This window comes from Pseudochaenichthys georgianus, chromosome 17, assembly GCF_902827115.2.
Source record: "Pseudochaenichthys georgianus chromosome 17, fPseGeo1.2, whole genome shotgun sequence".
In the NCBI taxonomy this organism is placed as follows: domain Eukaryota; kingdom Metazoa; phylum Chordata; class Actinopteri; order Perciformes; family Channichthyidae; genus Pseudochaenichthys; species Pseudochaenichthys georgianus.
In genome coordinates, this window is record NC_047519.1 from 13,704,545 (window position 1) to 13,721,529 (window position 16,985).

A 16,985-nucleotide genomic window follows, 5' to 3' on the forward strand; every position below is an offset into this window, starting at 1 on the left:
ACGAAATGACATTAAGAGAACGGAATTTACAATTAAAAAGCTGTTCAACGTGTGTTGCTAAATTGCTTCGGTATGCTAGCTTAATCTATTATCTGTAAACGTTCCCTAAATCTACTAATTTAGGGATAATCCACTGACATCCTTTAATACACATGTTAATTTGAATCAGATGTACTGATAATATCCGCAATATAAATCTTTAAACTTCTTCTTACCTTTAAAAGTCCATCACGAACGGTCTATTATGCTGCAACTCGACAGCTCTGCCAGCCTTTGCGCTAACTTCCGGGGAACGATTGAGAGGCTCCACGATCTGCCATTGCTGTAAAAAAGTGGTCCATTGGAGTGAACGGAGATGTCGTAACTCTTCTATTATATGGCTCTGCCCTCACCTATGGTCATGAAGGATGACCATAGACTGTATATATAAATGGACGTAGGGTCCGTGACGTCACCCATAGGATTCTGCAGAGTTGCCGTGAAGCCCTTAGTAGGCGGAGTCGGCCACTAACGGCTCGACAGTGACGTCAGAGTCTAACTCCCGCCTTCTCCCGCCTGCTCCAAATAAGGGCAAAGAGGCGGTGCTGAGGCGGTGCTGAGCCGGAGCCGAGGTGGGACAGGGTGGGACCTGCTGCCACCGAGCGTGACGTTCCAGACCTAGCTCAGGCTAAGAAGCTAAGCTAACATGCTCTCAGTATTAAGCTAACAACCTATGCTAACAACCCAGCTTGCGGTCACTGCTCCTCGTTCCCGGCATATTCTGAAGGTAAGATACCCTGTAACTTTAAATGTTCTTGAACCTACACTACAATTGTTTTTTAAGTGCTTCACCGTTTTTCAAATATAAATGTCATTTGTAACTAAACGTTGTAAACTAGCAGAGATATGGCCAGTGTTGCGTGAATTAAATGTGATTAATGAAATATGACTGTAGAAAAAGAAAGGTGCTTTTATATTGATTAAACCATTTTTATTTATTTCAGCATTAAGAAAAAAGAAGATGGCAACCTCCTCCACGCCAAACTGCACAACCTGTAAGTTGATGCTCCTGGCTTACTTTACAGGACGTCAGATGGTTGACATTACACACAAACATACTATACATATACATGTGTGCACAATTGTAGATAAACAGCACACAGTATATAAATATATATATATATAAACTGTGTGCTGTTAATCTGTGTTTTGAGGTTTTGCTCTTTTGTTACTTTTAACCATACAGGTGTGATTTCATAGTTATTTTGTATGTTATTGTCAAAGGAACAAAATGAGCAACCCTTTATACTTTATTTGATATTCCTCATGATCTGAAGCATTTGTTACTCTCATTTATTTTCCTCCCATGGTGACTGTATGGATAATCGGAGACAGCTATGTCCGGCGTGGAGCCCAGAGCTACAGAGACCATCGGCAGCAACCTTGGCCTCGACCTGAGGGTGTGCTGGTTCGGTTGGGGTGGACTGCGCTGGAGAGGTGTCCTCCCTTTCTTTTCCTACTCCCTGCGAGGCAGAGCAGTCCCGGATGTCCTCCTCATCCACTGTGGCGGCAATGACTTGGGGGATGTGCCCAGTGTTCAGTTGCTGAACCAGATGAAGGAGGACCTGGACCAGCTTCACCATCGGCACCCTGGCTTGAAGATCATGCTCTCCCAGAGGTGCCGGTGGAGGGCTGGTGCAAATCCTGTCAAAATTGACAAGGCCCGGAAGTTTGTTAACAGTGTTATGGCTACTTTTGTTCATAGCCTAAATGGTGCCATTGTTGACCACTCCAACATTAGACATGACAGTCCTGGGCTGTTTTTGCGAGATGGAGTTCATTTCACCCCTAGGGGAAATGATATATTTTTTAAGTCACCAGCCAATTGCCTGAAAGACCACCTCCAAAGACTGTGAACTGCTAAAATGTCAGTATCACTGTTTTTGGATTTGGCTTTTAGAGTATGTATTCTAAGGCCCTTGCTAAGCCCAGACTGTCATGGCTAATGTTGAGTTAGATATAACATCTGTAGCCATAACACTGTTAACATGGCTGCTCTTCCTCTTCCCCACATCCCACCCCCCCTCTTCCCCCAATGGACTCTGCAGCTCTCCAGGCCCATGATGGGCATGGCTGGCTGTCAAACCTTTTATTTTGTATTTGTTATGATGTTTTTTGTTATTTTATTTGTTAAAATAATTATGTATTTAAGTAAAATATTGAAAATAAATTACATTCATATTTTCACTTCTTTTGTCTACTGCTTACTGAAAATGTTAGCTATCACATCCAAATGGGACTATCAAATGAAAGGATAAGCTTACCATACAATACAGAAAACATTACACATTAAGGCTCAAATCTTTTCCCAAGCCGGAGCAGTCTGAAAAGAGTCCCAAGTTTAAAAACACAAAATCTTGACAATGAATACTACGCTGTCATTTATCAGTGACAATGCAAACAACAGGAAGGTCTCCCCTAGTCCCATCTATTTTGGCATCAATTGCATATGCATACCATAGAATGTAATTATGAAGTGCAATACCCACAATCCCTACAGGGTTGTAACGTCACAAAAGATAATACCTTTTAGAGAGTTTCTAAATTGTTCAGTATGCAGATAAATATTTGTTTTACAATAGAAACATTTTTCTCCATAAATGTTCCCACATGTTGTGAGCATCAACTTTAAATCTTTTGTCAACAAATAAAAAACATCTTAATTTCCTTTAGGACAACATTTTGTTTATAACACCACTACATTAACAATAAGCATAGGAAAATGATAACTGTCAACATTTAAGATTGTGCTTTTACTCTTTATTTAATCAGATCTATTTACATTGAAAATGTGATAAATACACATTGAAAGTTACATATTGCATTTTATGAAAAGTAAAGGTTTAGAATCATTGTATGACTCAAGTACACTAGAAAATAAATTAAAGATGTGCAACAACTGTATCGGTAATTAAAATGATATAACTTATGTACAGGGTTGGGAGGGCTACTGGCCAAAAACACAACCAGTAACTTCATGTGAGTATCAAGATATAAAAGTAATCTAACCTGATAACTTTATTTTTGTTTTGGATTACCTCAATATCAAATGCAATGCAAATAAACACAGGAGAGAAGAAATATTAATATGATTTTTTTACTTAAAATGTATAATATAATACCATAAAGCAGATTCAGGCAGTAGGTATAGATTCACAATGAAAGTATTAGCCTACAGAACAGTACGGCTTCCAGAGAAGAGATACAATTTGATAATTTTACATATATATGCTCTTTTTAGGTTTTGAATAAGATTGTAATCCTGAGTTTCCCTATTATTAAGTAAAACTAATCCGATTACATCTTTTCCTATGTAACTAAGGATTACACTTTCCTTTTTTCTATACGATCTTGATTAGTGTTAGATGTAATCCATTACTATCTAAGCCAATACAAGTCATAACTTTTGGAAAATTGTCTCAAGTTATAAATTATGCCTTCAATCTCTTTCACGTGGAGAAGACATCACATTGGCCGAGGCGTTGCAACTTCCCTCAAGCGTCCTACATGAAAGAAAGATCACATGTTAGAAATGTGTGCACATACTATTCAGTATGACCCATCTTAGTTTAAAGCCCAAGTGTAAGAGTGAACAGAGGCGGAGTCTGTCTGTTTTCCAATTTGTTTTGTTTGTTGGCTGCTGCGTCCCAAACCAACATCCTCCTCACAAGCATTGGCTGTTGAAATGTCATTATGCTCCACATGTGGAACAACAAAGGCTTCTTCAGGCGTGCCTTGTATCATAATGATATTGCTCTGATCAGCAGCAAGACTGTTTTCACCACTACCATGGTCGACATCTGCAACCTCCTCATTGCTATTAACAGTCGAACTAGGAGTGTCACTTACCTCGTCATTGTTACTCACCTGCTTCTCCTTCCAGGCTGTTGTTCTTTGGTGAAATAGAAAATGGTGGGCACTGCAGTGTTTTTCAGGCATCTCCTTCCCTAATAAAAATAATAAACAAAAACACATAAAATAACTTTTTGAGGTCTGTAGATATTCAACTTTATTTTGAATAATGTTGTTTTAAATGTAAGAGTGCATTATAAAAGACAATAGAGGGCCAATATGTTAACTATGCAGTTAATCCATTCAACAATTACGTGTTTCCAAGATTCAGATTCAAAGGATTTATGTCATAGCACATAGGCTACAGTGTAGGAATGGCAATGCAAATCCTCTGTCCCGAGCTCCTCCAACAATGCAACATAGTTATAAGACATAAAACAATAAAAGAAATTCAAAATAAAATTAAGAATAATAAATTAGTGCAGGCAGAAATCTATATACACTTAAATATAATAAGACATATGCAAGAACAGAATGTAAAGATAAATATTGTATAGTAAAATTAAATTAAAACATTTTTTTACAGTGATAGCTGTTAAGATAAATAAGTTATAAGATGACAACAGATGAATGAATGTTGCTATTAAAATAATGTAAAAAAAGGTAATATAATTCATCTGTTTTTAACATAGAGTATGTGGGGGGAAATGGCAATTCTCTATCTATGATAAAGAGTCTTTGCATAAATCGATTTCTATGTTTCTTTACTTAACTGGCAAAATCTTAATTTGGCTTTTAATCAAAAGAACATTACTCATCACTGATGTGCAAGCTGTGCCATAACAATTATTTAGCATTGTATAACATGTATTTAATTAGTAATAACAATTTACACAAATGGAACCAAGTTTTTTTTTTTTTTTTAAAGGATCTGTACCCATGAGTCCGTGCTGAAGGGATGACTCTCAAAGTGTGCACTGAACAGGCGAGAAGAAACGTTGGGGGTCCATTTATTCCTCCGGATGTTCAGCACCCACTGGTCCAGCCTGTCTGGATCACCTAAAGGAAACCTTTATTCAAAAATACATGAAAACCGACCCAAAGACAACAGGAGGGTTAATGCCATATTCACTTAATAACGCATGAACAACTTTTACAAATATTTCTATATAGTCTGTGTTGGTAAATGTAATCTAGGTTGCACATTTCCTGCTGAAATACATGCATGGGCCTACCAAGTTACTGCGTGGCACTTTGGTTTTGATAAAACAGTGTAGTTCCACTATATAAACGTTACATTCATAATCAAACGAGATGATATGCAAGATAAATAGCTATTTGTTGTTATTCTTAATGCTTGTCATTCACACGTTAAGAAAATAAAATAAGTACCGATACATAGCAGAACAATTGTGGCGATGTTCAGCTTAATAAGCCTTGTTCAACATCATTTCTTTAGCTAATACTATAGCGGGCTGCAGGCGAACCAAGTCCGCGTTTAGCTGCATTCCTTGATCTCCAGTTATAACGCCGGGCTCCGCCGCTGGCCGAAGCTAACGGAGCCGCAAAGGGCTAGCTACGGCTCCGGTTAGCTTCGGCGGCGGACTCCGGCGGCCACCACTGGGATAATATGGGTCCCCTTTTAACAGACTAAAAAAGTCTTACCCAAGGCTGAATCATAAACTAAACTGTATATATATATATATATATACACATGTGTAAAGGGTTACGTCCTTAGCTGGCTAATAAGCTACATAACAAGCTAAGCTAACAAGCACACAAACACCTGCTAACGGGGTTAACATGTATAATATTATCATTTTACTCACCGAAAAAAGCTGAGAGTAGACTTCTTGGAAGTTCTGTTAGTACATTCAAGCGCACAGCACGACATCTTAATTGTCTGGTATATCACCACGAACACGGCTAAAGGGTCAAGTACAGTAACTACGACTAACTAACGTTGTAGCCTCTATGGTTGTAGCCTAGCAGAGTGGACAAGTTGCTGTTAGCTGACAGTGAGGCATGTACGTGTCCATCAACGTGACCACGCCCTAATTAATGCAAAAAACTTTAAGACCTAATATAAATAAAAGGGTCATGTTAGAAAACAATTCACTCACAGATCCATAATCATGAAGGTGGAATCTAACTATATCGATAATAAAAATGTATGGAGCCAGGGATAGAAACATGTTTTTTTCTGCTGTAAAGTTGGGCATTTTAACATGGGGGTCTATGGAAATTGCTCCTTTCTGCAGCCATCGCCTATCGGCCAATATATGAACTACAGTGTGTGACACTTCCGTATTGGCTTCCCGGCTCTACCCCACAGTTTGCCGCTTGGTCATGACCAAGCGGCAAACCTGGCTCCATACATTTTTATTATCGATATAGTTAGATTCCACCTTCATGATTATGGATCTGTGAGTGAATTGTTTTCTAACGAGACCCTTTTATTTATATTAGGTCTTAAAGTGTGTGCATAAATTAGGGCGTGGTCCCATTGAGTGACGGCTCTGTCAAGTGCCTGCCGCTGTTAGCTTCTTGTTTCTCTGCTAGCTGCCCCGTGAAGCTACAGGGACTCTGCCTGCTCAGCTCATCCAGGAAACACAACTTGTAGCCGGCTGTGGTTGTTTGTTCTTCATACTTATATTTCGGACTATTGTGACTCGCTCTGCGGTTAAAACAGACGGTGCATGAATGCGGTAAGTGAAATTCGAGTGCTTTATTTATGTGTTAATGATTTTAATCAACTACGTAATGAATGGTAAGGCTTGGGTTAGCATGTAAGCTAGTGGTAGCTACTTCGGTGCTAACGATTGTAATCTTAGCCTCCAAGTTAAAATCATAGACTGTATATATAAAGGTTCAAACTAAATAGACAAGTGTTAAGTGGGATAATACTGTTGAACAAACGGCTTCTGTTTGAGGTTGATAAAATAAGGTTACATCCTTGTAACTATTAGAGATTTGTAGGGATTACTAGTCCGCATTCCAAATCTCTGCGCGTCCCTAACAAGCTGGTTATCATACAGGAAGGAATCCAGAGCATACAATTAACCGTTTAACAATAATCTATTTTAATGGTAATATAACAATGCAATACAATCAATACATTACCATGCAAAACCATATCATATGCGTAATGTCAGGAGTAGGCCTACTCCTGGCCCTTGTTCACAGGCCGCCACGACCTTCCGGTCCGAGCGGCGCGAGAAGAGAGAGGCAGAACAAAAAGCTGAATAGGCTTTCATACCAACAGATACAGGAAGGGGTGGAGTGTACTCAACCTCCACACACACACACCCCCCTCCCACATTCCAGAGACCTCAGATGTGTCTTAAAGGATATTTCTTTGCTTCCAAAGATAACACAAATATTTCACCTCTCATATCTCCAACTTCTGGTTACACAAAACACAAAGTAATTAAACCCACACATATACTATTCAAGATATGTAGACTTCCCTGAAAACATGACATGCTAGCGATCTTCCCCCACCTAGCCCCATGTCCTGCATAACACCTCCCCCGCAGAGCAATAACACCCTGTTTACTGCAACTAGCCCTTTGTTCATAGCCATTTTAGTCCTCACATTTATGAAAGGATAAAACAGAGAAATCAATATAAAACACAAACACAAGTATTGTTTGAACAGTATTCACTTAAATGCTACTATTGATAATTACCAGAGAAACTCAAAGGACCTCTTTTAATATCTGGAAATTGCAACAAGACTTTCTGCCATTTCAAATGTAACACACTTCTTAAATATCAGATGCTGCAATCCCCCTTTTGCACTCTTCTAAAAGAGTGCAACTTACACAAGGCACTTGAAACATAACTGTTGTCATTCCTCTCCAATATCGTATAAATCCATCAGAAACTGAGATCCAAAGTATTTGAAATCGTGAAGGAACAGAACATCACTTCCCATGGCAGTGAAGGAACCATGAGGGGGCAGCTGAGTGCTAAGAAGTAGTCTCCTGGTGGTGAATCATCAGCCCGCCTGCCCGCCCCCCCAAAGGAATAGCCCACACGACAGCTGATAGGGAGGGGGAGATGCGGCTTTCCCTTCACGGGTGTAACTGATCAGAGAGAAGTAGACTCCTCTGCTGCCTCGACAAGTCCCCCAGCCCACTGCCAGCCGCTTCCAAGTCGTCTGCTGCAAGGATGTCCTCGAGGTCCTTCTCCTCCAGTCCGCTGATGACAGCATCCGTGTCGACCTCCATGACGAGACCCAGATCCGTCTTGATGTCGTCCCCTGGTCCTAGCAGGTGGTTTCCACCGCCGCACACTGGCTCCCGTGGTACGAGCTGTCCCCCTTTCCTCCTATGCGGACGGCCTGAGAGATCCGCTGGGTCACTCGGTCGGGGCCGGAGCACCTGGGGTTGATCCACCTTGTCCCGATGACCTTCAGCCTCCTGCGTCTCGGGTCCCCCTTTTGGCGTCAACAACCTGTGTGGAGAAATCTGATACAAAATCCCTCAAGCCTACGCTCCGGGCTCTGGGGCCCTCAGCTGTTTGACCCACCACTGCGTAGGCAACTTGGAGCCTGTTGGTGGGGTGTCTTAAAACAACAGACGTCTGTGAACAGGTTTTCTAAATTACTTGTGCAGCTTCAGAATCTTAATACTTGGACTGTGCCAACTAAATAAGAACCCCAACATCTTTAGGTCAACTAAATAACATATTTCAATAGCTCTGAATTTCTGACAAGCATCTGTGTTTATTTTTAAATGAAATCCTTGAGATCCCATTAAAAATCTAAATATGATTTGAACTGCTAATGTTTCTGGTAAAGAAACACACTAATGTTATGGATTCAAAAACAACCAAAATCACGATACTAACAAAGTGAATGGCTTCCTGGTGATACTGCTTCTACCCATCAGTGCTTAGATATTATCCCGCTGAAAAAATAAATACAGAATTCCAACAAACTGTCCTCAAATGTCTTTCTATTATAAATGTAGATGAAATGTATATCCCCATAATGACCTAAACAATAAAGTCTATGGCTTTTACTTCTTTACCAGACTAGTTACATGATGTTGTTTAAATTACATTGTGTCTCATTACATTACTATGTTTTAGCTTTAACTGTAAATATGTTCTTTCTACATTTCAAACCTCAGTTACTTTAATACCTGTTGAAACATTACTCACAGGTCAGCTTCTTCAGTATTCCATTCAGAGAAACTCAAAGGACCTCTTTTAATATCTGGAAATTGCAACAAGACTTTCTGCCATTTCAAATGTAACACACTTCTTAAATATCAGATGCTGCATAACTTAGAGATATTTTATTATGTAGGTAGAACTGTATGCATCTAAGGTTAATTTAAATTGGCTATGCTCAAGTATGTAGACAAGTTAATGTCGAAGTAGTTATGTGAAATCAACCTCACAATAAGATGTGTGTATATTACAATTATTAATGTCATATTTCAAGATGATTACTTAGATATTACAATATGGTTGGTTGAGCTGGAGTTCATTATTGAGCTTACACGTTCACATCACAGTCATCTGAAGAACGAACCCAAACCTTGTTGTTTTTATTAATTGCATTACCAAATGGGTATCAAATAAACAGTAAGCATTGGTAACACAACTTCCAAAGTTACAGTAAAATAAAAAGGACCCTGACTCGGACAATACACAATCCAACATGTCCAACAGAAGAGAATCAGTTATATTGTTTGTACACATGGTACTTTACATATATATATATATATATATCTGTTTGTTTAAGGTGTCCAGGTGATGCAGACAGGCTGGATCAGAGAGTGAGAGACAGAACTGGACTCCTCACAGCAGTGAACTTCAGCACAGGTACAAAGACTATTTTCTTACTGTACAAATAATCAAGAAATATATTGGTTTAAATGAATGAAGTATTGACTTGAATACACTGATATACATTCCATTAAACAATACTAAATACTAAATCACCTACACATCAGTTAAGATCACCTACACATCAGTTAAGTTGATGGGTTTTTAAGTTGATGGGTTTTTTCCATGCAAAAAGTTACATTTAGATATTTAGCAATATGACTTTGTCAGCTTTCTAATTTAATGTATTGAAGGCAAAGATATTTAACACATAGTGAGAACTGCTAATATTTATCTCTCAATATTGTCTGTAAAAAACGTGGTAAAAGTTATTCTTTCAGTGAGACAACAGAGCAAGCTTCTACAGTTGCACTACGTTTTGATAACAGTTAAATATTATTTTGATAATAACATATATTTCAATGTTGATGAACTTCATTCTGTTCATTCATAATCTGATTGTCTTTGTAGCTCATTGTTGAAATAAAATAAAAACATTACAATTACAAAATAATTATATATACAGCCCCTAAACACACAAACACACTGCTTTCATAGATAACACACTTGTTCTGCAATAATATGTTTTATGTTTCCTGTCATTTTTGTTAGGAAAGGACATACCTGAAAGACACGACATGTTCTCCTTCTCTGAGGGTCAAGAAGAACATCCAAGAGGAACATTAAAAGCTGATGTTATGAGATTTTAAGACCAGTACAGGACATTCACTAAGAAACTACTTTTATTGTAAAAACAGTCAGCTGATCGAATGCAGCTATTTCCACATCTACACTCCATCAGCTGATTATTTCTATTTGCCTCACTTTATGAGCTTCACAACATGTACCTTGTTTTGCAACGTCACAAATAAATGGGGCCAATCTTTAGTCAGATGTGAATGTGTAATCTAACATTTTCAGTAAGAATAATGTATACAAATACAATTTATTGAAATGTGAACCAAAAGTTAATCAAATGTTTTAAATAAAAAGCACAGATGGACAGAAGGTGTAAACCTATTAAATGTATAAGTAAACACATTTAGTCAAATAAAGTGACAGACTACAGCCTATTTGCCCTTATTTGGAGCAGGCTGGAGCAGGCGGGAGTTGAACTCTGACGTCACTGTTGAGCCGTTAGTGGCCGACTCCGCCTACTAAGGGCTTCACGGCAACTCTGCAGAATCCTATGGGTGACGTCACGGACCCTACGTCCATTTATATATACAGTCTATGGTCATGACCGAAAGAACGAGATCGCGGATACAAGCGGCCGAGATGGGGTTTCTCCGCAGGGTGGCTGGTGTCTCCCTTAGGGATAAGGTGAGAAGTTCAGTCATCCGGGAGGGACTCGAAGTTGAGCCGCTCCTCCTTCGCGTCGAAAGGAGCCAGTTGAGGTGGTTTGGGCACCTAGTTAGGATGCCACCTGGGCGCCTCCCTAGGGAGGTGTTCCAGGCACGTCCAGCTGGGAAGAGACCATGGGGTAGACCTAGGACCAGGTGGAGGGATTATATCTCTTCGCTGGCCTGGGAGCGCCTTGGGATCCCCCAGTCAGAGCTGGTTGATGTCGCCCAGGAAAAGAAAGTTTGGGGCTCTCTGCTGGAACTGCTACCCCCGCGACCCGACCACGGATAAGCGGGAGAAGATGGATGGATGGATGGTTATCTTTGTCAAGCCATGTAACCACCACTGGTTTTTTTTTGTGACCAACTTTGTATTGTTTTCTACCCTCACAGAGAGACATATATACAGATACAAATTATGTAAACAATAATACAAAAGGAAAGAGAAAGAAAGAAAACCAAGAAAAGGGATAGGGAGTCCCTTACCCACGCCAACCACAAGCTGTTGCTTTCATCCCATTGGCTACAGTAAAAGATCATTTTTTTGTTTTAACTCTTCAATTTTCCCTTTAATTTCCCGGCACACATTCATTTATTTATCTTTTTCCAAATAGAAATTTATTTTCCTGAACACAGTGGGAGATGTCTGGCTAGCTAGCTAAACTGAAAACACTCGTAGCCAAACACACTGGACAAAAGCTAATGTTCATCATAAAATCACAACAGTCTGTACAGTTCAGGTTAATCATATAATGTACTACATACTGCTGTAGAATCTCTGTGTAAACACTTGTAACAGTAGCTAAAACATTTAGGTAACAAACTAGCTGATGCTAACAGTTAACTAGCTACTCACAAAGACCTTTCTCTTCATAAAATTATTTTTGAGTTACTGTTGTGCCCGTGTGTGCGTGCGTGTGTGTGTGTGTGTGTGTGTGTGTGTGTGTGTGTGTGTGTGTGTGTGTGTGTGTGTGTGTGTGTGTGTGTGTGTGTGTGTGTGTGTGTGTGTGTGTGTGTGTGTGTGTGTGTGTGTGTGTGTGTGTGTGTGTGTGTGTGTGTGTGTGTGTGTGTGTGTGTGTGTGTGTGTGTGTGTGTGTGTGTGTGTGGTTAAAAACAGTTTAGCCTTCCAGCAAAAGCCAACATTGGTTCCTACTTATATCCGTAGCGCTAATTGGCTACTACATACAGTATACATTGAGGCTTGATGTATTAGCTTTTATTAGCTTTATTAGCTATTACCTCAATTTAATAAAATATTTTTCACGTTTAGATGAGTTCTTCACATATATAATATTGCCATTCCTGGGCTATTTTATTCACGTGTTCACTATCAAACCTGTCTTTGAACTTTGGCGTAATTTATTCAAGGTTTACTCTAATGCATTTCCCGTTTCTAGCCACTGAGTGGATCGGGGTGTCCAAAAGATCCTGGGGAGCATGTATTACTCAGCTATTTGGAGCAGTTGGACAGTGCCTCCTGGCTGGTATGATCTACTTCATCAGAGACTGGAGACTGGCTCAGCTAGTCACAGCAGCTCCACTGGCAGTTGTTGCTATTTACATATGGTGTGTATTGACTCTTTTTATATTACAATCAGATGTTTCCCTGAAATTACAGATTATTAAAGTATGCCTATTTCCTTGTTTCTGTTTTATACCAGAGTCAGCCAGGTGGTTGTTGGACAGAGGCAGGACAGAGGAGGCTAAACAGCTGATTACCAAAGTGGCAGCCATTAACAAATGTACTGTTTCAGAGTCTCTTCTGGAAAAGGTCCCTTAATAAGAAAAAAAGTTGTTATTTTGTTACAATTGTATCAAGACTTAACGTAAATGCAATATTACCGTCATACTGGTAATAAAAATAACGAATGGTGTTTATTTATTAAGTAATTACTACAGAAAGACATTTCTACAATGTCTGATCTCCATCAAAGACATCTAAATGTAACTCTATTAACTCCTAACTTTTGCCAATCTAACTCTTATGATCTACTAACCTAAGCAAATGTTAGCATGATATTGTTTCCATCCCCTGTGCATTACAGATTGTTGAGAAAAAAACTGTGAGAAAGGGAGGCATAATTATTCTCATGCAATCATCTGTGCTTAGGAAGTATTTCTTAACCATACTATTGGCATGGTAAGTTTCATTTTACAATACACATAACAACTCTTTTAAATGCAAAAGAGACTGATAAAAAACACATTTGAGATTTTTACTTTAGGTTATAATGAATTTAACAACTTATTTTTCAAATGCTAAATACTTCTTTTTTTAAATCATCAGGTTCTCCTTGAATGTTACTTACTACTCCCTTTCATTCAATGTTGGAAATCTTGGCTTGGACATCTTCCTGACGCAGCTTATATTTGGTCTGACTGAATTCCCAGCTCATATCCTTTGCATATGGCTGTTTGAAGCACTGGGGAGAAAAGTGTCACTGATGTCAACTCTTCTGATCGGGGGATACTTGTGCTTCTTAATCCTAGCTGTTCCTCAAGGTAAAGCACTTTGGGTGTTGTCTCTATGATGTTTAGTTTAACTAGCGGCCTGTAGCAAAGGATAGCAATGGTGGTTAGTTAGTGACTGCACCATAACATTACCTCGAAATGGTTTCTGTATCCTTTTAGGATACAGTCATTTGAAAGGCTGTGACCAAATTGAGGTTGTAACAGTGTCAGTACAGTGTAATATGGTTGTAATATTGGTGTAATAACAGTGTTACATGGGTGTAACATGGGTATAATATAGGTTTAATACAGGTGTATTAAGATTGTTTTAATCTATAATATTGGTGGAATAACCGTGTAATATTTGTGTTACATTGGTGTAATACCGGTGTAATTATGCTGTGATATTGCTGTAACATGGATATAATAACAATATTTGTGTAATACTAATGTCACATGGGTTAAATACGGGTCTGATAGGTGTGACATGGGTGTAATAGGGTTGTTCTAATGTGTAATATGGGTGCAAAAAGTGTTATATGGGTGTAATGTAAAAATTGCATTCATATTTCCCAACATATTTATGTGTGAATGCTCATTTAAGGGTTACGTTCAGATATTCATGGTTCCCAGATGGTGTATTTAAGGGATGTTAGTGTTACCATCACTTTTTCCAGATTTCTCGATAACATTGGAAGCCTCATTCTAAAATCAAACACCCATCTCGTAACATTGTTGTTGTTTAATTATCTGACACTGTGTTTTTCTCTTCAAAGATAGTGCTGTTGCTATGACCACGTTAGCAACTTCAGGACGTTTTTTCATTAACTGGGCAGGATCCATATGCAATGTGTATGTTCAGGAGCTGTTCCCAACATCTTTTCGGTAAGCCTCCCATCTCACTGTAGTAATTGGTATATTCACCAGTGTGTTCACAAGAATAACACCAAAGACGGTTTAGCAAACGGAGTACATTTTCTTATGGGTTTTGCCCCTGCCTAGCGTCTTTAAGAGAACAGTGGTAGGTCTGAGTTCATTGACTCCAATGGGAGAAGGGAACATGAGGCAGACAATGAACAAATATTTTTGCCCTGTTGTGACAAAAGTAAATATTCAAACAATTCCGAACATTTAACACAAAAATTGCATTTTTAGACACATCTTTAGAAAACCTGTGTTCTAGACCATTTTGTCAACTCTCTGGCAACTAAGAGCATTACAGTTAGTTCAACGGCTCAAACTGTCTTGAAAAATAGTTCTAAGGCTGTGATCAAATTCTATTAAAACTGTGTTTCAGACAAACAGCCTCTGGTTTGGGCTCCATTGCCAGCAGGGTTGGTGGCCTGCTGGCTCCACTGCTCAACATGTTGGCTGTGTACCACTGGTCCATACCCACCGTAGTCTTCAGCAGCCTGACACTGGTCAGTGGAGCCCTGGGCTTCCTTCTTCTTGAGACCAGGGGGAAAGAGCTTCCTGATTCAACCGATGAGGCTGAGGGCAACACGTAAGCATCCGACAGTGTCTCCTTATTACACCCTGCACAGTTAATACATCTGGCTTTATTTTTGTTCAGAATGAATAACAGCATATCATTAGCATCTCCAAATGAGATCAGATTTTTTTTTTATGTTGACCAATACTAGCTATTTTCACGCATCTCCAAAGTACTGCAGGCAATATGAAGACACGAACAACATACCCTCTAATATTTGTAATTAATTCATATTCGTAGGATTGTCATACAGGATTCATTTTGTAACTAACACACTCTTCTGTTTATTCCCTTTTCCCAACAGAAATAAGACCAAGCTGAAGAGCCAAAGTGACGTGGCGTGGCGTGGCAAGGCAAGGCATTTTGTCATTTTGCCCTATTTCAGAGCCACCATATCCCCTTGTACACAAGACATTGTAATTGTATTACTTTGATGTTTTCCATTAGACACTCCATTGGTTTTCTTATTCTGCCACCCTCAGGTTAAATGTTGGCAAACAATATATTTCAAAGTCTATGAGCTGATATCTCTGGAAGTTAGTGACAGCATACATGATCACAGGGTTACAAACCCTTTTAATTTAAATGAAACTATGGCTTAATCTCTTGTGCCACCCTCAGGACAATCTTTGTATTTCAGTCAGTTGTTCAGTTTTTAACTTGATCTAATACAGTAGTAGCATGTTCAAATCAAATCAAGTTTTATTTATATAGCACATTTAAAAGCGATTTTTAGCCAAAGTGCTGTACATGTAAAAAAACACATTACTACAATCACAATAAAAAACAATAATTTACAACAGAAATATAAAAAACAAAAACACATCAGGGAATAGTCAGGTGTCATGCTCCGCTCTGACTAGAAGGCCAGGGAGAAGAAGTGAGTTTTTAGTGAGGATTTAAAAACCCCCAGGGTCTGGGCCGACCTCACATGGAGGGGCAAAGTATTCCAGAGCCTGGGGCCAGCTGCTGCGAAGGCTCAGTACCCTCTGGTTTTGAGCCTGGTCTTGGGCACTATCAGCAGCAGCTGGTCAGCCGACCTTAAAGCTCTGGCTGGGGTGTAGCGATGGAGGAGTTCGGCTATATAGGCCGGAGCCAGACTATTTAGGGCTTTGAAAACAAATAAAAGGAGTTTAAAATCAATTCGGAACCAAATTGGAAGCCAGTGCAGTGAGGCCAGAATTGGGGTGATATGGTCATGCTTTTTGTGGCCAGTCAGAAGACGTGCAGCTGCGTTCTGCATAGCTGCAGGCGTTTAATTGAGGCCTGGTCCATACCCACATAGAGCGTTGCAGTAATCCAGTCTTGAGGTAACAAAGGCATTACTAACCCTTTCTAGGTCTTTAAAAGATAAATACGACTTGGTTTTGGCCAATAGTCTAATTTAAAAAAAGCAGGATTTGACTACGGTGCTGACCTGCTTGTCGAATTTAAAAGTGCTGGTGAAGGTTAGGTCACTCAAAGGTTCATGACAGAGGGGAGGATGTTTTCATTGAGAGAAAACTCAATTGTTACTTAAATTATGTATGGTTTTCTGCGATCTACTTTCTATTTCAACTCTGCACAATGGGGGATCGGGCTTTCTGTGCAGCTGCTCCTCACCTGTGGAATTCCCTCACAGACCACCTGAGGGCTCCATAGACCACTGACGCCTTCAGGAAAGGCCTAAAAACCTTTCTTTTAAAAAAGCCTTTGATTAAACTTGTATTTCTTTTGTTCGTTTATATTATGCCTCCTGTAGCACCTTGGAATTGCTTTTAGCAATGAAAGGTGCTTTACAAATAAAATGTATTATTATTATTATTATTTAAACCTGATTGCCAAACATTTCAATAAAAAACTCTTCACAATGGCGGTCTAAACTGATTTTTTCGGAATTGTGGGAAGTTTTGTCATTTAACATTTGACAAATTTGTCAAATGTATCCTTTTGGGAGACACAAACCAAATACCATTCCCTTCTGTTGGGGTTATGTCTGAAGTGTAAGCAGTGGTACTCTGACACATCTACAAAAAGAAAGGAAC

At 39.2% G+C, this 16,985-nt stretch overlaps 1 long non-coding RNA gene and 1 pseudogene across 1 annotated transcript; one reads left to right on the forward strand and one right to left on the reverse strand.

Annotated features, from left to right (window-relative positions):
* The window catches only part of LOC117462558 (solute carrier family 22 member 13-like), a 35,306-nt pseudogene extending 18,704 nt beyond the window's left edge, over positions 1 to 16,602 (forward strand).
* On the reverse strand, positions 3,477 to 5,008 carry LOC139435534 (uncharacterized). Its single transcript, XR_011644778.1, has 3 exons — positions 4,769 to 5,008; positions 3,907 to 3,986; positions 3,477 to 3,542 (listed from the first exon to the last, which is right to left on the reverse strand). It is a non-coding gene; the product is annotated as an uncharacterized lncRNA (long non-coding RNA).
* Positions 16,603 to 16,985: the final 383 nt, after the last annotated feature.